The 20,744-nt window shown below is 46.4% G+C and overlaps 2 pseudogenes; both read left to right on the top strand.

The window, feature by feature from the left end:
* Positions 1-9,716: 9,716 nt before the first annotated feature.
* On the top strand, positions 9,717-10,043 carry LOC138993383 (DNA-directed RNA polymerase III subunit RPC10 pseudogene; annotated as a pseudogene).
* Positions 10,044-13,336: 3,293 nt separating this feature from the next.
* Positions 13,337-14,101, top strand: LOC138993471 (prefoldin subunit 1 pseudogene; annotated as a pseudogene).
* The last annotated feature ends 6,643 nt before the right edge of the window (positions 14,102-20,744 follow it).

The following is a 20,744-nucleotide window of genomic DNA, read 5'->3' as shown; positions in this document are numbered from 1 at the left end:
AGAAGTGCTGTGAGGAAGAACGCGCGCTGCTTTCAAACGCTTAGTGGATTTAAACTTTTATATATGGATAAAGTGTCTTATTAAGAATCTTTCAGCCGAAACCGGTTTGGCTCAGTGGATAGAGCGTCGGCCTGCGGACTGAAAGGTCCCAGGTTCGATTCCGGTCAAGGGCATGTGCCTGGGTTGTGGGCACATCCCCAGTGGGAGATGTGCAGGAGGCAGCTGATCGATGTTTCTCTCTCATCGATGTTTCTGGCTCTCTATCTCTCTCCCTTCCTCTCTGTAAAAAATCAATAAAATATATTAAAAAAAAAAAAAAAAGAATCTTTCAGCCCTGGCTGGTTTGGCTCAGTGGAAAGCGCGAGTGCCTGCGGACGATGTTTCTCCCTCTCCCTTCCTCTCTGAAATCAATAATATATATGTAATATATATACACACACATATATAATTTTTTAAATGTTTTCTTTCCATTTGCATACTACTCAGCCATAAAAAAGAAGGAAACCTTATGTTTTGGGACAGCAGAGGTGAACCTGAGAGTATTATGCTAAGTCAAACCTCTCAGAGAAAGATAAATACCATGGGATTTTACTGATATGTGGAATCTAATGAACAAAGTAAGTAAACTAAAAAGAAACAGACCTATAAATACAGAGAATAGACCGACAGCTGTCAGGGTAGGGGAGTTTGGGGGCTGTATGAAAAAGGTGAAGGGATTAAGCAAAAAAAAAAAAAAAAAAAAAAACTCATAGACACAGACAACAGTATGATAATTACCAGAAGGAAAGAGGGATGGGAGGAGGTAGGAGGGGATAAATGGTGACAGGATGAGACTTGACTTTGGTTGGTGAACACAATTCAATATACAGATGTATTATAGAATTATATGCTTGAAACCTATCTAATTTTATTAACCAATGTCACTACAACAAATTCAATAAAAAGTTAAAAATAAACTTTAAAGGGAAACAATAACAAAAGAATGTTTTATATAGATTAAGTATTAGTATGAAAATATTTTTAAATATTAAAGAATGTCAATATAAGGAACGTTCACACCTGTAGAGAATTTGTAAGTTTATTTGAGCCAAACTATCGACACTTGCCAGGGAGCAAAATCTCAACAGATTGAGACAATACTCCAGAGACTGGCAGTTTTGCACCTGTTATACAATCAAAATAGAAGACCTAAGTGGGTTACATGAAACCCATTGGTGATAGATTAGGGCGGTGAGAGAAAGCAAAATGGGGAGGGGGGGGCGCGAGCCTCTGGGATTGGATAAAAAGTAAAATGATAGACATTTACATCCTTTAAGTATGTGGGTGCAGGATAGTTAACAGTCAACAATTAACATGATAACAATAACAATGAAGACACTCATGGTCTCTGGTCTGGTGTGGTAGGTGTGCCCAGAGGGGTCCAGAAAAAGGGAAGTTACCTTGACATTCCAAAGGTATATTTTTTTTTTAATATATTTTATTGATTTTTTTACAGAGAGAAAGGGAGAGGGATAGAGAGTTAGAAACATCGATGAGAGAGAAACGTCGATCAGCTGCCTCCTGCACACCCCCCACTGGGAATGTGCCCGCAACCAAGGTACATGCCCTTGACCGGAACCAAACCCGGGACCCTTTAGTCCGCAGGCCGACCCTCTATCCACTGAGCCAAACCAGCCAGGGCCCAAAGGTATATTATTGTTGATGCAAAAAATATTAGACAGGCCCAGGCTCTTGGCTCAGTGGTTGAGCATCAACCTATGAACCAGGAGGTCATGGTTCGATTCCCGTCAGGGCACATGCCTGGGTTGTAGGCTCCATCCCCAGGAGGGGGCATGCAGGAGGTAGCCAATCAATGATTCTCATTCATCATTGATGTTTCTATCTCTCTCTCCCTCTCCCTTCCTCTCTGAAATCAATAAGAATGTATTTTTAAAAAAAACATAAAACATTAGACAGGCTCAGTTAAGATAAATATTGACTTTTGTCAGGGAAGATTCTAGTCTAAAACGTGACTGCCCACCATGGCCAGCCTTTAGCTAGAAAGTCTTAATGTCAGACCAACCTATTGTAGGTGGTGGGAACTGCACCTGGGATCAGACCAAACCTGGGTTCAGCAACCTTGGTATTCTGGCTAGGAAAGAATTCAGAGGCAAGAACCAAACTGTAAGAGAACATTTATTTGGTAAATCACAGAGGTAGAAAAAGTAATTCGTAGAAGAGGAAAGGAGTTATAGAGGTAAAGGAGGGGCCCTAGGAGCTTGGGAGTGAGGAAGCTAATGGCAGCATGCCTGGGGCAAGGACGGAGAACGGAAAGGGAGAGTGGGGGCACGGAGGGTGCTCCTGGGAGGGAGATCTCATTGGTCCTCCATCCTTAGGGTCTTAAGGATGGAGATTTTAGGGAGGCCCCAGCAGATCTCAATAGAATATTCAGCAGCTTTCCAGGTGTGTCCTTTCAGGGTGTGGTCTCCACTGATTAATCAGTCAATGCCAGGGCAGGGGGTGATTATTCAATGCAGCTGGTCCTGAAGACAACTATGGGGTCACCAGTCTGGTTTTGCTGCTTTTTGGGGGCCTGGAGCTGAAATACAACTGAAGTATAGATGTTATCTCTAAGGAAGAAACAAGAGGAGGTGCAAATCTACCAGGAATATACTAGGAGAAGAACAGTCACCCTGGGGGTGATGGCCCCCCTACAATTGATTGTTGCTAGGCTCCTGGGGCTTTCCATCCTGATGACCTTCTGAACCTGGCCCTTCATCCTTGCTCTGCTCATGTCTGTCTAACTGCCCACCATAAACCTATCTGATTGCTTTAGGTCTCCGAATTTGTAAGATCACCATGCAGGCCTTCTCTGCGCTTGTCAAGTTTAATATGTGACCCCTTTTGATCCAAAAGTACATTATTAAGATAAAAGTTATGACAAAATATGGGCATTGACAACTCTGTGTTGAAAAATGATTGAAAAAAATTGAACAAAAATTTCAAGGAGCCCTAAGAATTAAACTGACTTATTCATATTTTACTTTTGATATATAAGGGTGTCCCAAAATTCATGCAAGAAGTAATTTTGATAGAAAACACAGGTTTATAATTAAAAATTCTAAATTTTTTATTGATTCATAAAGTATACAGTATAGGGTTATGTATGGAATAGCACATCGGGTAAATGACCTCCAGGGCTTTGCTGCCACATATGCAAAGCCGTGATCTTCATTGGTCTTCATTGTCCCTGCTCCTGGGCCATAATTGGTACTTGGTAATGCTTATCAAATTGAAGGGATTGAAATCAAAGGGCAACAGATAATAAAATCTGATTCAATAAACCAAGTAAAATTAGGCTTTTATTTTTTGTTGTTGTTAATGCTCACGCAAAATTCAAATCTTGTGTGAATTTTGGGACCACCATTTTCATAATAATGAAATGAATAAAATCTACATGTAGGTCTAAAAAGTTGTTTCAAAGAGTGCTGGGGTTCTTGTTCCAACATCAAGAAGGGTTCAGCAATCTGGAGAAGGACTGTGTGTAACTTAATAAAGAGTCCAGAGACGAAGCATAATTTTGAAAGGCATTCAGGGGTCAGAGGAGCCTAGCTAATGAAACTGAGATCTCCTCATCTCAGGACCCCTTGCTTTTTATTAACACAATTTGTCCTAAGGCGAAGCAGAGATATACACATCAAAGGGTCAGGTTTCCTGTTTCGTATACAGAGTCCATTGTTAGAATGAGGAATTGCCTATGGCTGCTCAGGTGTTTGGCCAGTAGGAGGCAATAACATCAACTAGATTAAGATGCCCTAAGCTGTCTGGCAGCAAGCAATCATCCCTTTTCAGGTTTGGGAAATGCCCTTGCCACTTCAGATGATTCAGCCCTTGCTGACATGCTGGAATTGGCTTCCAGCAAAAGAGTATAAAACAAAAATTCTAAGTAATTGGAAGAATTATGTATTCAAAAAGCAAACATTTTACTTCCTTGGTGTGGACAAAAAGTGGCCACATGCTAACCTGACAAGCTTAAGGAAAGCCTGTGTGGTGGACATGCAAACACAGAGACCTAAAGTAACCACAAAGGATGGTCTGAAATTGTAACTTTTTAACGAAAATCAATTCCTGGCAGATAGGCAATCTTCCCTGACAAAAGTCAATCTTTACCTTAACTAAGTTTGTCTATTGCCTTTTGCATTTATGATGACATTCCTCAGGAATGTCAGGGTAATTCCCCTTTCTCCAGACCTCTCAGGGCACAACCAATGCACCAGGGCAGAAAACCATCAATCCCCTCCTTGTTGTTATCATGTTAATTGTTGGCTGTTAACTACCCTGTACCCAGCTCTGTAGAAGATGTATGTATCTATCATGTTACTTTTCATCCAATCCCAGAGGTTTCCCCAATTTGCTTTCTTCCACCTCCCTAATATATCACGAAAGGATTTCAAGTAACCCACTTAGGTCTTCTCTTTTGATTGTAATCTACACTAGTAAAAGAGAAACATGGTAATTAGCGTACGACCGGTACCCTTCCCATTGGCTAATCAGCATATCCTTATGCAAATTAACTGTCAGCAAAGATGGCGGCCGGCAGCCATGCACTGGAACAAACAGGGAGGCTTGCTTGCTCCAGTGACTGCGGACTCCAACGTTCCCCACCTGACTTGCCACCCTCTCAGCTGCAAGTATAAGCAACTATGTTGCAAATATAGAAGCTAAACAAAACCCCAGAAACCGGCTTTCAGTCAGCCAGGCTTCAGCCAGCCAGACCGAAACATTGTATCAATGTTTTCAGCAGCGAGGCCTCAGAGCTAAAGCTGGCCCAGAATAAAAAAAAAAAAAAGAAAAAAAGGAGTGGTTGGGAGCTTCAGTCACCTGCCAACCGGAAAACGACCCTCAGCCCCTCACCAAGACTGGCCAGGCACCCCAGTGGGGACCCCACCCTGATCCAGGACACCCTTCAGGGCAAACCAGCCAGCCCCTACCCATGCACCAGGCCTCTATCTTATATAGTAAAAGGGTAATATGCCTCCCGGCACCGGCATCAGCGGAGCCGCGAGGCCTCCCGGCACTGGGATCAGCGTGACAGGCAGCTGCGCCCAAACCCCCTGATCGCCCTGCGGCTCTGTGTGTGACAGGGTGTGGCGCTCCAACCCCCTGATCGGCCCTGCTCTGTGTGTGACAGGGTCCGGCACCCCAAACCCCCCCCCCACGGGCCCTGCTCTATGTGTGACAGGGTAGAGCCATAACCTCTCCATTGGCCCTGCCCTGAGTGTGACAGGGTGCAGCGCCCCAACCTCCTGATCCGCCCTGCTCTGTGCATGACAGGGGGCAGTGCCCCAATCCCCTGATCCGCCCTGCTCTGTGTGTGACAGGGTACGGAGCCCCAACCCCCTTGATGGGCCCTGCTCTGTGAGTGACAGGGGGCAGCACCCCAACCCCCTGATTGGCCCTGCTCTGTGCGTGACAGGGGGTGGCGCTGCAACCTCCCCATCAACCCTGCCTTGAGTGTGACGGGGCGGTGCCCCAACCCCCCAATCAGCCCTACCCTGAGCGTGACTGAGGGTGGCATCGCAACCTCCCGATCCGCCCTACTCTGTGCATGACAGGGGGCGGCGCCCCAACTCCCCAATCGGCCCTGCTCTGAGCCCGACCAGGGGCTGCACCTAGGGATTGGGCGTGCCCTCTGCCACCTGGGAGCAGGCCTAAGCTAGCATGTAGTTATCTCCCGAGGGGTCCCAGACTATGAGAGGGCACAGGCCGGGCTGGGGGACCGCCCCCCGAATGCACAAATTTTTGTGCACCGGGCCTCTAGTCTACACTAATAAAAGAGAAACATGGTAATTGGCGTACGACCGCTACCCTTCCCATTGGCTAATCAGCGTATCCTTATGCAAATTAACTGTCAGCCAAGATGGCAGCTGGCAGCCATGCACTGAAGCGAGCAGGGAGACTTGCTTCCTCCAGAAACTGCAGACTCCAACGTTCCCCGTTCCCCGCCTCACTTGCCGGACTCTCAACTGCAACTCTAAGCAACTATTACTATGTTGCAAATAAGAAGCTAAACAAAACCCTGGACCGCAACATTGTATCGATGTTTTCAGCAGCGAGGCCTCAGAGCTAAAGCTGGCCCAGAATAAAAAAAAAAAAAAAAAAGAAAACAAGGAGCGGTTGGGAGTTTTTAGTCAACTGCCAGCGGGAAAACAGCCCTCAGCCCCTCAGCCAGCCTGGCCAGGCACCCCAGTGGGGACCCCCACACTGATCCAGGACACCCTTCAGGGCAAACCAGCCGGCCCCCACCCGTTCACCAGGCCTCTATCCTATATAGTAAAAGGGTAATATGCCTCCTAGCACTGGGATCAGCGGAGCAGCGAGGCTCCCGGCACCAGGATCAGCGTGACAGGGGGCAGCGCCCAAACCTCCTGATCAGCCCTGTTCTGTGCCTGATAGGGGGGGAGCTCCCCAATCCCCCAATTGCCCTGCGGCTCTGTGTGTGACAGGGTGCAGTGCACCAACCCCCTGATCGGCTCTGCTCTGTGTGTGACAGGGTGCGGCGCCCCAACCCCCCGCCCCCACGTGCCCTGCTCTGTGTGTGACAGGGTAGAACCATAACCTCTCCATCGGCCCTGCCCCGAGTGTGACAGTGGTGGCGCCCCAACCCCCTGATCAGCCCTGTTCTGTGGGTAATAGAGGGTGGCGCCCCAATCCCCCTCCACGGGCCTTGCTCTGTGCGTGACAGGGTAGAGCCATAACCTCCCCATTGGCCCTGCCCTGAGTGTGACAGGGTGCAGTGCCCCAATCCCTTGATCCACCCTGCTCTGTGTGTGACAGGGGGCGGTGCCCCAGCTCCCCTATCAGCCCTGCTCTGTGAGTGACAGGGAGCAGCACCTCAACCCCCTGATGGACCCTGCTCTGTGAGTGACAGGGGGCAGCGCCCCAACCCCCCTGATGGACCCTGCTCTGTGAATGACAGGGGGCAGCACCTCAACCCCCTGATTGGCCCTGCTCTGTGAGTGACAGGGAGCAGCACCTCAACCCCCTGATGGACCCTGCTCTGTGAGTGACAGGGGGCAGCGCCCCAACCCCCCTGATGGACCCTGCTCTGTGAGTGACAGGGGGCAGCACCTCAACCCCCTGATTGGCCCTGCTCTGTGAGTGACAAGGGGCAGCGCCCCAACCCCCTGATCGGCCCTGCTCTGTGAGTGACAGGGGGCAGTGCCCCAACCCCCTGATCGGCCCTGCTCTGTGAGTGACAGGGGGCAGTGCCCCAACCCCCTGATCGGCCCTGCTCTGTGAGTGACAGGGGGCAGTGCCCCAACCCCCTGATTGGCCCTGCTCTGTGAGTGACAGGGGGCAGTGCCCCAACCCCCTGATTGGCCCTGCTCTGTGAGTGACAGGGGGCAGCACCTCAACCCCCTGATTGGCCCTGCTCTGTGAGTGACAGGGGGCAGCGCCCCAACCCCCTGATTGGCCCTGCTCTGTGCATGACAGGGGGTGGCGCCGCAACCTCCCCATTGACCCTGCCTTGAGTGTAACAGGGGGTGGTGCCCCAACCCCCCAATCAGTCTATCCTGAGCATGACTGAGGGTGGCATTGCAACCTCCCGATCCGCCCTGCTCTGTGCATGATGGGGCGGCGCCCCAACTCCCCAATCAGCCCTGCTCTGAGCCTGACCAGGGGCTGCACTTAGGGATTGGGGCCTGCCCTCCGCCACCCAGGAGCAGGCCTAAGCCAGCAGGTCGTTATCTCCCGAGGGGTCCCAGACTGTGAGAGGGCACAGGCAGGGCTGGGGGACCACCCGCCCCCCGCCCCCCCCCCCCCGCCGAGTGCACAAATTTTTGTGCACCGGGCCTCTAGTCCTATATAATAAAAGAGAAACATGCGAATTAACCATCATTCCTTCACCCCACCACACCCACCAAACAATCAGAGCGACTATGCAAATTAACCTAACAAAGATGGCAGCTAATTTGCATACACAGGCGCAGAGTGAAGACTGAAGACGACTGAAGATGGCGGTGGTCACAGAGCTGGAGCGAGCAGGAGGCTTGGGTTACTCCCGGCGACGGAGGAAGCCAATCTTCCTGCCAGCCCTGGACTCCGCTCAAGGAGTGGCTGGGGGCCTGGGTTGCCCCTGGCCTGCCCTGGGCTCTGCTAAAGGAGGGGCTGGGGGCCTGGGTTACCAGGGGTGACCCCGGCTTCCAGCCAGCCCTGGCCTCCGCTCAAGGAACTGGAAAAAAAAGGAGGGGCTGGGAGCAGCCAGAGCGGAGAAGCCAAGCCTCACTGCTATGGCCGGACCAAAGGCCTGGGTCCTGGATGCCGGAGGAAAACCGATGCCAGCAGCCAGGGGAAGGAAGGCCTATTGCGCAAATCTTCATGCAACGGGCCACTAGTGTATAAAATAAGGTGCAAAACTGATATTCTCTGGAGCATTATCTCAATCTGTTGAGATTTTGATTCCAGGCAATTGTCAACAGTTTAGCTCAAATAAACTCACAAAAATTCTCTATAGGTTTAAATGTTTCTTATGTTGATGTTAGTTTTCGCTCTAGCAACACAGTAGAAATGGTGTCATTGTAGATGCAAGAACATCCAAACCTGTAGAAAATTTTTATGAGTTTACTTGAGCCAAAGTGACAATTGCTGGGAAGCAAAATCTCAACAGATGGAAAACATGCTCCAGGAAGCTGTAGTATTACAATTTATTTTATACTTCAGAATCAAAGAAGAAGACATTAGGGGGTTACGTGAAATCCACTGGTGATAGATTAGGGAGGCAGGAGAAAGCAGCGTGGGAAAAGCTCTGAGATTGTGTTAGCAGTGGGGAGCTCTCCAGGTCCCCACCTATTGCTGGTGGGAGTGGCATTCTTTATATATATAATTATTGATTTCAGAGAGAGGAAGGGAGAGGGAGAGATAGAAACAATGAGAGAGAATCATTGATCAGCTGCCTCCTGCCCCCTACTGGGGATGGAGCCTGCAACCCAGGCATGTGCCCTTGACCAGAATCAAACCTTGGACCCTTCAGTCCGCAGGCTGACACTCTATCCACTGAGCCACACCAGTTAGGATGGGAGTGGTATTCTTGTAATGTCACGAGAAAAAAACAAATTCTGAGATTTGCACAGGAGAATGAGTGACATTTATTTGCATGGAGTTAAATCCCTGTGTTTCCAAGTCCCATTTCCCTCCGTCCCACGCCCACCCAAAAAAAGAAGCCCAGCCAGGCCTTCAGTAGGGCTAGGATTAAAGCCATTGCCCAGTTTCTGTTGCATGTTGGAGCACAGTCCAATCCAGCATCATGCTAGGTGAGTTTGTGTCACAGCTGCAGGCCATCAGTCCATTGGGTGTGGGATCAGCAGGGCCATATGTCTGCGGAGGCAACCCAGATAGGAGGAAAAGAGAAACAAGAGAGACACAGGAATGCCAAGAGCCAAGAGAGCAAGCTCCTTTGTCTTAGGGATTACGTATTCCCAAATTTTCACAGGCTTGTAGTGGCCATACCCGCTATGACCAATGATAGTCATGGGTTCAATTCCAGTCAAGGGCAGGTACCTTGGTTGCAGGTTCAATTCCCAGCCCACAGTCTGGGCACAAACGGGAGGTAACCAATTGATGTCTCTCTCCCACATCAATGTTTCTCTTGGTCTCTCCCCCTCCCTTCCACTCTTTCTAAAAATCAATGGAGGCCAGAGCGGGGTGGGCCACAGGGGCTGCGGGAGCCGGCCTTCATGCTGCTCTTTTGCCAGGGCTGTGGGAATGGGCTCATTGTGGAGGAGGGACAGCCCTGCCACTGTTTTGCCTGCAACACCTGCCCGTATGTGCACAACATCGCTGGTAAGGTGACAAATTGGAAGTATCCAAAGCAGAAAGAAGTGGATGACTTGCTTGGTGGAGCAGCTGCCTGGGAGAACGTGGACTCTACTGCAGAGCCATGTCCCAAATGTGAACATCCTTGTGCCTGTTTCATGCAACTTCAGACCCGCGCTGCAGACGAGCCCATGACCACCTTCTACAAGTGCTGCAATGCGCAGTGTGGACACCGCTGGAAGGACTAGGCAGCTGTGGGCAAACTACGGCCCGAGGGCTGGATCCGGCCCGTTTGAAATTAATAAAACTAAAAAAAAAAAAAAAAAAGACCGTACCCTTTTATGTAATGATGTTTACTTTGAATTTATATTAGTTCACACAAACACTCCATCCATGCTTTGGTTTCGGCCCTCCGGTCCAGTTTAAGAACCCATTGTGGCCCTCAAGTCAAAAAGTTTGCCCACCCCTGGACTAGAGCCAGACCGGCTCAGCTGCGTGGCATCTGTTTACCTTATTCCCCAGAGTGGATTCCCAGCTGGGAGCGAGGACTTGTGTCCTGAGGGTCTTTGCTGGTGTTGGTGGAAACATAATGTTTTGAGGGTTGTTGGCCAGGGTGTCAGGAAATGGAAAGCCCATCTATTAGTCCAGTGGTCGGCAAACTGCGCCTCGGCAAACCACGGCTCTCGGGCCACATGCGGCTCTTTGGCCCCTTCAGTGTGGCTCTTCCACAAAATACCGGCTCTTCCACAAAATATCGACTTCTGCGCATGGGCCACGAAGTTTCAATCACACTGTACGTGCGCGCCCGCACGTGGTATTTTTTGGAAGAGCCACACTGAAGTGGCCAAAGAGCCGCATGTGGTTTGCGAGCCGCGGTTTGCCGACCACGGTTAAGTCAGTGGATGAACTCATTAATGTCAAGGGAGATTCTGTGTGTGGGGAAGATTATCCACAATTAATTATAAGGTCCTGTTCATTCCCCTTTCACATTTATTGGGCAATTGACATTCTTTTACCATTAACCAACACTCTTTTTTTTAAAAAAAAATATTTTATTGATTTTTTACAGAGAGGAAGGGAGAGGGATAGAGAGTTAGAAACATCGATGATCGAGAAACATCAATCAGCTGCCTCCTGCACGCCCCCTACTGGGGATGTGCCCGCAGCCAAGGTACATGCCCTTGACCAGAATCAAACCTGGGACCCTTGAGTCCACAGGCCAACGCTCTATCCACTGAGCCAAGCCAGTGAGGGCTAACCAACACTCTTAAATATTTATATTGTGTGCATAACTAATAAAGTAAAACTTATTAATTTAGAACATTAGTTGTTCCTAAATATTTAACTGCAAACTTATTTAATCAAAATTTAATCTGAATATTTAATTAAAATGAAAAGTTTAAAAAAATAAAAATCAATGGAAAAAATATCCTCGGGTGAGGATTAACCAAAAAATAAATAATAATAAAAAAATAAAAATAAAAAAGCCTCTCTTGGCACGCCACTCTTTCAGTGCTGGTGACCCCCACTGGGTGGGGCCTCCTCCCAGGCTCTGACCGGCCAAATGTCAGATCCCTCGCACTTGCAGAACGAGGGGCAGGGGTGCAGATTTCCAGCCCAGAGCCTTCCCCTTTGCCTCAAGTCACTGCAGGGTCAGGTAGAACCAGCCATCCCATAGGGCGTGGAAAGGCCTCCCCTGCTCTTGAGGTGGGCCTCACTGTTCAGTCCCCAGCTGGCTCTTTACGAAAGCTCCCCTAGGGCAGTGGTTCTCAACCTTCCTAATGCCGAAACCCTTTAATACAGTTCCTCATGTTGTGGTGACCCCCAATCATAAAATTATTTTCGTTGCTACTTCATAACTGTAATTTTGCTACTGTTATGAATCATAATGTAAATATCTGATATGCAAGATGTATTTTCATTGTCACAAATTAACATAATTAAAGCATAGTGATTAATCACAAAAACAATATGTAATTATGTATGTGTTTTCCGATGGTCTTAGGCGACCCCTGTGAAAGGGTCGTTTGACCTCCAAAGGGGTCGCGACCCACAGGTTGAGAACCGCTGCTCTAGAGAGTAAAGGGTCCCTTACAATCACTGATCAGAGTACCTGTAGGACCCCTCCACTGACCTGAGGTCCAATGGGTGGCACCCTCCCACAGAATCAGACCGGGGCTAACTTCCCAGGTGGGATGCTGGTGGGTTGCTTGCCATGCTCCTCCCAATGAGTCTCAGCCTTAGACTTCTGTGGCTTTGCTCACCACACCCCCTCTCCCCGCCTGCAATCAGCTCCTGGCTTAGTGGCCTAGCCACAGTTTACTCTCTTTCCATCCAATCTGCAGTCCCAGCAGGGTCCAGGGCTGGGCAGTCAACTGCCCCCTCTGTGACTAACTGCAGCTCCTGGACCCCTGGCTGCAAGGCCCTTCAATCTGTAGGCTGATGCTCTGACCACTGAACCACCGGCTAGGGCTCAAGCACCATTATTATTTTTTTTTTAAAATATATATATTTTATTGATTTTTTACAGAGAGGAAGGGAGATAGAGAGTTTGAAACATCGATGAGAGAGAAACATGGATCAGCTGCCTCCTGCACACACCCCTACTGGGGATGTGCCCGCAACCCAGGTACATGCCCTTGACCGGAATCGAACCTGGGACCTTTCAGTCCGAAGGCCGATGCTCTATCCACTGAGCCAAACCGGTTTCGGCTCAAGCACCATTATTAATCTCACTTCTGCTAGCTGTGCAATTGGAAGCTATAACCTCAAGGTTTAATTGAAGCCAAGGCTGTAAGAACACAATGGCTGAGGGGCTGCCCCTCCCCTGCCCAAGTGCACAAATTTTTATGCACCAGGCCTCTAGTTTATACATAACATTTCTCAATATTTCTTTTTCACTAACCTTCTACAACTCCTATTGTTCTTCTTAATTTGTCTCCTTTTACTAATTCAGAAATAATCAAATTATTAGAACAAATTATTTCCTTTTAACTTCTCTTAAAAACACACACATCCCTTTCCTTCCTTTTGCAATAACATTCCTTCTATATTTCAAAAGAGAAACCATAAAAAATGCATTATTGATAATGCAAAAGTTATTGTAAACACCTTTAGCAATTATTAACAGTTGTGCTATATACACAAGGTTTAAGAAAAACCCAAAGAACAAGTATAATTATTATGACTAATATTATTAGCATTAGCAGACAAAGAAAACTGAACAAAAATTTTATTGTATTTGTGTGTTTCTGGCTCTTTTGTAAAAAACAATCTGCCCATCTACATGGGATTTTTTTTACCTGGGCTCTCAATTCTGTTCTATTGATTTGTGTGTCTGTTTTTCTGCTTATAACATGCTGTTTTGATTATTATAGTCTGTGGTATAATTTGAAGTCAGGTAGTGATACCTCTGGCTTAATTCTTTTTTCTCAGGATTGCTTTGACTATTTGTAGCGTTTTTTGTGGTTTCATACAAACTTCAGGATTTTTTCTATTTTTTAGAAAATGACATAGGGGCAGGCGCAGAGAGTGAGCCAAGATGGCGGCACCCGTGGATCTGGAGTTGAGGAAGGCCTTCACAGAGCTTCAAGCTAAAGTTATTGACACTCAACAGAAGGTGAAGCTTGCAGACATACAGATTGAACAGCTAGACAGGACGAAAAAGCACGCCCATCTTACAGATACATGTTATGCCCATATTTCAGGATCCCCAAGAAACCACATCAGGGAGCCAGCCAGTCCGATGCAAAAGCATAAGAGTCTTTATTCGAGCTAGCTCGGCTCCCCCACCTTGCCGACGCAGCGACAGGAAGCAGAGAGAGAGATAACTCTGTGTGGAGACCGGTTATATAGGGGGAGTTGGAGGAAGGGGAGGAGAAAGGACTGTGCTCTGCCGATTGGCCAGGCACAAGTCTGTGTCTTGTTCCTGGGTGTGGCTAGCAGAGGCTTAGACTTCCGGGAAGAAGCTCCTTGCCAAGCATGTGGCCAAGGTAAGATGGAGCACTTACCCTGGGGCAAGGTGGAGGGCGTAGCCCTTACCCTGGGGCAAGGTGGAGGGCCTAGCCCTCGCCCTTTCAATACAGAGATTATGACTTTGGTAGATGAGACTAACATGCATGAAGGTGTAGGAAGAATGTTTATTCTTCAGTCCAAGGAGGTAATTCACAATCAGCTGTCAGAGAAACAGAAAATAGCAGAGGAAAAAATTAAAGAATTGGAACAGAAAAAATCCTACCTGGAGCGCAGCTTGAAGGAAGCTGCGGACAACATCTGGGAGATGCTGATGGCACGAAGGGCACAGTAGGAAGCCTCTAGGGAAGCTTTCCCTCCTGACCCCTCCCATTCCTGGCAAGGACAAGGGGCTTGTGTAGGGAAATAGCGTCTGCTGTACCTGATGGACGTTTTATCCGGATGGCCTGGTAACCCTATGTTTTCTACATCACCCTGAGCCCCTTTCAAATCCCAAGCCCTTATTTTTTATCCTGGCTCTGCCTGCCATCTCTGCCTAATACACTCTTCTCCCCTGGGGGTGAGTCCTGAACTCCCAGGAGAGGAGAGATGGGAGCCAGGACAGGTAGGGGAGCTCTGCCCATGCCCCCTACTAGTCATGCTGGTCAGACCAATAAAAGGCATCTGTGCCACTCTGCTAAGTTTGCTTTTCTTGAGCCGATGGATGAGAACAGAGAGGCAGAGGCTATCTCTACCTGAGCTTCTCCCTGTCACTCTCTAGGGCTGGGGCCCTGCTCCTTCTGCATTGAAGTCTTCCCCACATCTTTTTTTCCTCTCTGATCCTTCAAGTAAACCTTCAAGCTCACAGCCTCCATGGAATGTGCAAGTAGGAAAGAAAGGAGACCAGGGCCTAGCTGAATTTTAAGCGAGGACAGCAGTCCTTGGTGGCAGTATGCCTAAAGATTCCTTTCCTGCTTTTACCCAAACATCCCATTTAAGCCAGCAGCACCTCCAAGACTGTCTCCCTTCGGTCATAAGGTGGACACTATAATTCTGAGGCTCCTAGAGGCTCAGGGGCAGTGTTGTGTTGGAGCTGGCTTATACTGGCTCAGGAGAGCCAGTTATTCAATTTTCAGGAGTTTTGTTGCAAGCCAGTTGTTAAACGCAGCCATTATTAAAAATTAAATTATGCGCCGAAACTGGTTTGGCTCAGTGGATAGAGCGTCAGCCTGCAGACTGAAAGGTCCCAGGTTCGATTCCGGTCAAGGGCATGTACCTTGGTTGCGGGCACATCCCCAGTGGGAGATGTGCAGGAGGCAGCTGATCGATGTTTCTCTCTCATCGATGTTTCTAACTCTCTATCTCTCTCCCTTCCTCTCTATAAAAAAATCAATAAAATATATTTTAAAAAAATTAAATTATGTAACTTTACAATTAAATTATTAAAGAACAAGGGTAATAAATATTCAAAACATCTCTCTAATAACTAAAAAAAATGACATAGGGATTTTGATGGGGACTGCATTAAATCTATATATTGTTTTGGGTAATATAGCCATTTTAACCATGTTGATTCTTCAAATCCATGAACACGGGATATTTTCCCACTTTGTTGTCTTTTTCGGTCTCTCTTAATAATGCTTTGTAATTTTCAGTATCCCCATCTTTGACATTTTTTGTTTAGTTTCTTCCTAGCTATTTTATTCTTTTAGTTACAATTGTAAAAGGCATTGTTGTTGTTTTTCCCATTTCTTTCTCTGAGTTTTGTTGTTAGCATAGTGGAAGGCAGTGGGCTTTTGTGCATTGGTTTTCTATTCTGTAACTTTATTGTATTTATTTTTTCTAATAGTTTTTTTGTGGAGTCTTCAGGTTTACTTTTTTATGTACAGAATCATGGCATCGGCAGTGACACTTTTACTTCTTCCTTCCTGATTTGGATGCATTTGATTTCTTTCTCTTGCTTTATTGCTCTGGCTAGCATTCCCTGAACTATACTGAATAAAAGTAGTGAGACTAGGCATTCTTGTCTTGTTCCTGATTTTAAAGGAAAAGGTTTCAGTTTTTTTCCATTCATTATAATATTGACAGGGTTTGTTATCTATCACCTTTATTATGTTGGGGCATTTTCCTTCTATTCCTATTTTATTAGAGTGTTTTAACCACAAATGGGTGTTGTGTCTTACCAAAAAGTTTTTTCTGCATCTATTGATAAGATCATGTGATTTTATCCTTTCTTTTGTTAATATGGTATATTACATTGATTGATTTGCATGTTGAGCCATCATTGTGCCCCTGGAATGAACCCCACTTGATCATGATGTATTATTTTTTGTATGTATTGTTGTATTCTATTTGCTAGTATTTTGTTTAGGATTCTTGCATCTGTATTCATCAGAGATGTTGATCTGTAGTTTTCTTTTTTAAAAAATATATTTTTATTGATTTTGGAGAGGAAGGGAAAGGAAGAGAGAGCTAGAAACATCAATGATGAAAGAGAATTATTGATCCGTTGCCTCCTGCATGCCCCACACTGGTGATCCAGCCTGCAACCCGGGCATGTGCCTTGACTGGCAATAGAACTGTGACCTCCTGGTTCATAGGTTGTTGCTCAACTACTGAACCATGCCCGCCAGGCTGTAGTTTTCTTTTTTGGTGTTATCCTTGCCAGATTTTGGTATCAGGATTATGTTTGTCTCATAAAATGTATTAGGAAGTACTGCCTCTTCTTTAATTTTTTTTTAATGTGTTTCAGAAAGATGGGTTTTAAATCTTCTTTGAGTGTTTGGTGTAGTTCACTGGTGAAGCCATCTAGTCCTAGACTTTTGTGGGGAGGAGGTTTTTGGTGGCTGTTCCAATTTCCTCTCTGCTCATCAGTCTATTTAGATTTTTCAATTCTTCATCATTTAGTCTAGGAAGGGTATATATTTCTTGGAACATATCCATTTCTCTTCCAGGTTATTGAATTTGGTGGCATATAGTCCTTCATGGTATTCTAGTATGATCCTTTGTGTAGAGGGCCGCCTGGGAGGCACCTAGGCATCCTATATAATAAAATGCTAATATGCAAATTGACTGAACAGCAGAGTGATGGGTTGCTATGATGTGTACTGACCACCAGGGGGCAGACGCTCATCACAGGAGCTGCCCCCTGGTGGTCAGTGTGCTCTCACACGGGGAGTGTCGCTCAGCCACAAGCCAGGCTCACTGTGGGGAGTGGGCCTAAGCCCTCAGTTGGACATCCTACGAGGGCTCCCAGACTCCAGTGCACGAATGTCATGCACCGGGCAGTTGCTCAATGCAGGAGCTGCCCCCTGGTGGTCAGTGCACTTCCATATGGGGAGTGCCACTCAGCCAGAAGCTGGCTCATGGCTGGCCAGCGCAGAGGTGGTGGCAGGAGCCTCTCCCACCTCCGTGGCAGCACTAAGAATGTCCAACTAACAGTTTAGGCCCCATCCCTTGGGGGCCTAAGCCTTTAGTCGGACATCCCCCGAGGGCTCCCTGGCTGCCAGAAGGATGTCTGACTGCAAGCTTAGGCCTGATCCCCCAGGCAGTGGGCCTAAATCAACAGGTGGACATCCCCCAAGGGGTCCTGGACTGCAATTGGGCACAGGCCGGGCTGAGGGACACCCCCTCCCTCCGCCCCAGCCGAGTGCACAAATTTTTGTGCACTGGGCCTCTAGTTTTCTTATAATTATTGTCAGCTGAACTCAGAGCATAGGCAGAGCCACGCCCTGGGAACATGCTTCCCCAATAAGGCTGGACATGTTAACCAGGCAGGGGCGGAACTAGATATGTAAATCTAGGCCTTTAAAATAAACCTGCTGTGTGGCTCAGCCTGCTTTTGCTGCCTCTCCATCAGAGAGGATGGCACCCACCTGGCCCCAGCTTAAAATCTATTTCTGCATCTTGGTCTTTCTTTCTTTCTTTTTTTTTTAATATATATTTTATTGATTTTTTACAGAGAGGAAGGGAGAGAGATAGAGAGTTAGAAACATCGATTAGAGAGAAACATCGATCAGCTGCCTCCTGCACATCTCCTACTGGGGATGTGCCCGCAATCCAGGTACATGCCCTTGACCGGAATCAAACCTGGGACCTTTCAGTCCGCAGGTCGATGCTCTATCCACTGAGCCAAACCAGTTTCGGCTCTTGGTCTTTCTTTAATTTCTTAATCCCCAGCTCCTCCACTCAGCAAATGGACTGTTTCCTTTTCCATGCGGGACATGGAAAAGATAGAAACAGCCCCCCACACCTTTGTATATCTGTGATGTCTGTGGTGACCTCTCTTTCATTTCTGATTTTGTTTATATGGGTTTCCCTTTTTTCCTTAGTGAATCTAGCCAAGGGTTTGTCAACTTTACTAATCTTTTCAAAGAACCAGCTCTTTATTGTATTAATTTTTTGTACAGTCTTTTTGTTCTTTTTTTTTTTTTTTAAACTTTTTAGTTTTTAATTCATATTTTATTTTATTTTATTTTTAAATATATTTTATTGATTTTTTACAGAGAGGAAGGGAGAGAGATAGGTAGTTAGAAACATTGATGGGAGAGAAACATCGACCAGCTGCCTCCTACACATCTCCCACGGGGGATGTGCCCGCAACCCAGGTACATGCCCTTGACCGGAATCGAACCCGGGACCTTTCAGTCCGCAGGCCGACGCTCTATCCACTGAGCCAAACCGGTTTTGGCAGTCTTTTTGTTCTTTATTTCATTCAATTCTGCTCCAATTTTTGAAAAATATATTTTTACTAATTTCAGAGAGGAAGGGAGAGGGAGAGATAGAAACATCAATTCTGAGAATCATTGATTGGGTGCCTCCTGCATGCCCCACACTGGGGATCGAGCCTGCAACTCAGGCATATACGCTTAACAGGAATTGAACGTGGGACCCTTCAGTCCACAAGCCGACCCCTTATCCACTGAGCCAAACTGGCTAAGGCTCTTTTCTTTTTCTAAATCCATTTCAGTTTTCTATAACCTTTCTTAGTGTGACCTGGCTTTCTATAATAAAAACAGACTCCTCTACAAGAGTTTCCCAGCAAACCCTGTTTAGTTATTCTGTTGCTTTGCTCCCAGAAACCAGTAGGTGTATTAATTGGAATAGGTCAGAATAGCCAGGGTCATGTTCTAACAGTTAAATTTCTTTTTTTTTTTTTAATATATTTTATTGATTTTTTTACAGAGAGGAAGGGAGAGAGATAGAGAGTTAGAAACATCGATGAGAGAGAAACATCGATCAGCTGCCTCCTGCACATCCCCCACTGGGGATGTGCCCGCAACCCAGGTACATGCCCTTGACCGGAATCGAACCTGGGACCTTTCAGTCCGCAGGCCGACGCTCTATCCACTGAGCCAAACCGGTTCCGGCCAGTTAAATTTCTTTGTGAACTCATCAGGGTCCCAGAGAAAATTTTTAGGTAGATACCTTAATTTTGTTCTAGTCCAAGGAATGTATAAAATCGCTGTTTTCCCTCTGCCTGAGATTGGCTTTTCTCCAAAGGGAGCTACCAGAATTTCTGGGTGGTTTTTTCAAGTCTGCTTTTTTATTCTGAGTGTCCCTGAGATCATTTGGGAGCTGTGATGGAGGAGGTAGGAAGGGAAAGAGAAGAGGAAGGAGGGAAGCAGAGTAAGTCCAGCCAATGAAGTAAGGTAGAGCAGAGCAGTTGGAGAAGGAGGACAAGTGGGGCATTGGCATTGAGCGGCTTCAGAAGTCTTCCTTAGTTCAGACAGGCTCTAAATGTTATTAACTTCTCGTAGAAAGAAGCTTCTAATTTCCAATCAAGATAAGCTTCCCATTTATTCAGTTTAATTTTAGAGTTGGCATTTTCCAATTGTGAATGCTAAAAATTAAGTTAGGTGTCAATAGAGCTCTATCTTGGCCATCTAAAGTTGCTATCAGTTCTAGTTAAATCTTCTCATTTCTGTAAGTACTTGCAACTTGTCTTCCTATTAATTATATATCTGTAAGAGTATTAATGAGGGCTGTTTTGGGCCTTTGAGGCATGATTTCCTATGTCAATTTTAATTTTATGAGATTTGCAGAGTCTGAAAAAATTTCTAGGGACATTGGGTAGGGGGCTGAAGTGTGCTGCTTATGGGTTGCAAACCAAAAAAAAAAAAAAAAAGCTGTAACGACAAAAAGACCAATTCTAGTGTTTAGGCATAAAGGAAATTGTGTGTGCAAATCACTTATTTGGTGAGAAATAGAATATTTACATAGCCCCAGATTATCTCCCCACAAGATACTTAAAACTACAAAAGAAAAAATAGTAAATAGTAATTTAAAATTAAGAAACCTGCCTGGCCAGTGTGGCTCAGTAGTTCAGAACTGAACCATGTACCAAGAGGTCCTGGGTTCAATTCCTGTTCAGGAAACATGCCCACGTTTTGGGCTTGATCCCCAGTTCAGGGTGTGCAGGAGGCAGCCGATCAATGTGTTTCTCTCATCAATGTGTCTCTCTATCCCCCTCATTTCCTCTCTCTAGAATCAATAAAAATATTTTAAGCCCTGACGGGCTCTTGCTTCTGGTGCCAACCACCCCTCCACCCCCACCCAAAAACAAAACAAAACAAAAACCCAAAACAAACAAGAACCCTGACAAATACCACTTAACTCAGATGATCAAGGTTAAACTTCCCAGTAAAAGTTCAGGTGTACTGACCCTCCTGATATAGTGATGCACGGAGGACACATCACTTCTGTGGTGTTTTTGCCAAAAACAGATATCCAGAACCTAATCATAGAGACATCAGACAAATCTAAATCAGGGACAGTTCACGAAAACCTACTGGCCTTTAAAAATGTTAAGGTCATGAAAAGATGAGAAAAGACTGAGGAATGTTCCAGATTGAAGGAGAATGAGGACATGAAAACTAAATGCAACCTGTGATCCTGAAACAGAAAAATATGTATTTTTATTTTTGCTAAAGAACATTGAGACAATTGAATGTACATTGAATTTTTTTTATTATGTGATGAACTTGTTATGGTTGTGT

The sequence above is a fragment of the Myotis yumanensis genome, unplaced genomic scaffold (genome assembly GCF_028538775.1).
Source record: "Myotis yumanensis isolate MYYU_CA2020_CCGP unplaced genomic scaffold, mMyoYum1.0.hap1 SCAF_15, whole genome shotgun sequence".
In the NCBI taxonomy this organism is placed as follows: domain Eukaryota; kingdom Metazoa; phylum Chordata; class Mammalia; order Chiroptera; family Vespertilionidae; genus Myotis; species Myotis yumanensis.
This window is presented reverse-complemented; position numbering and strand designations above follow the sequence as displayed.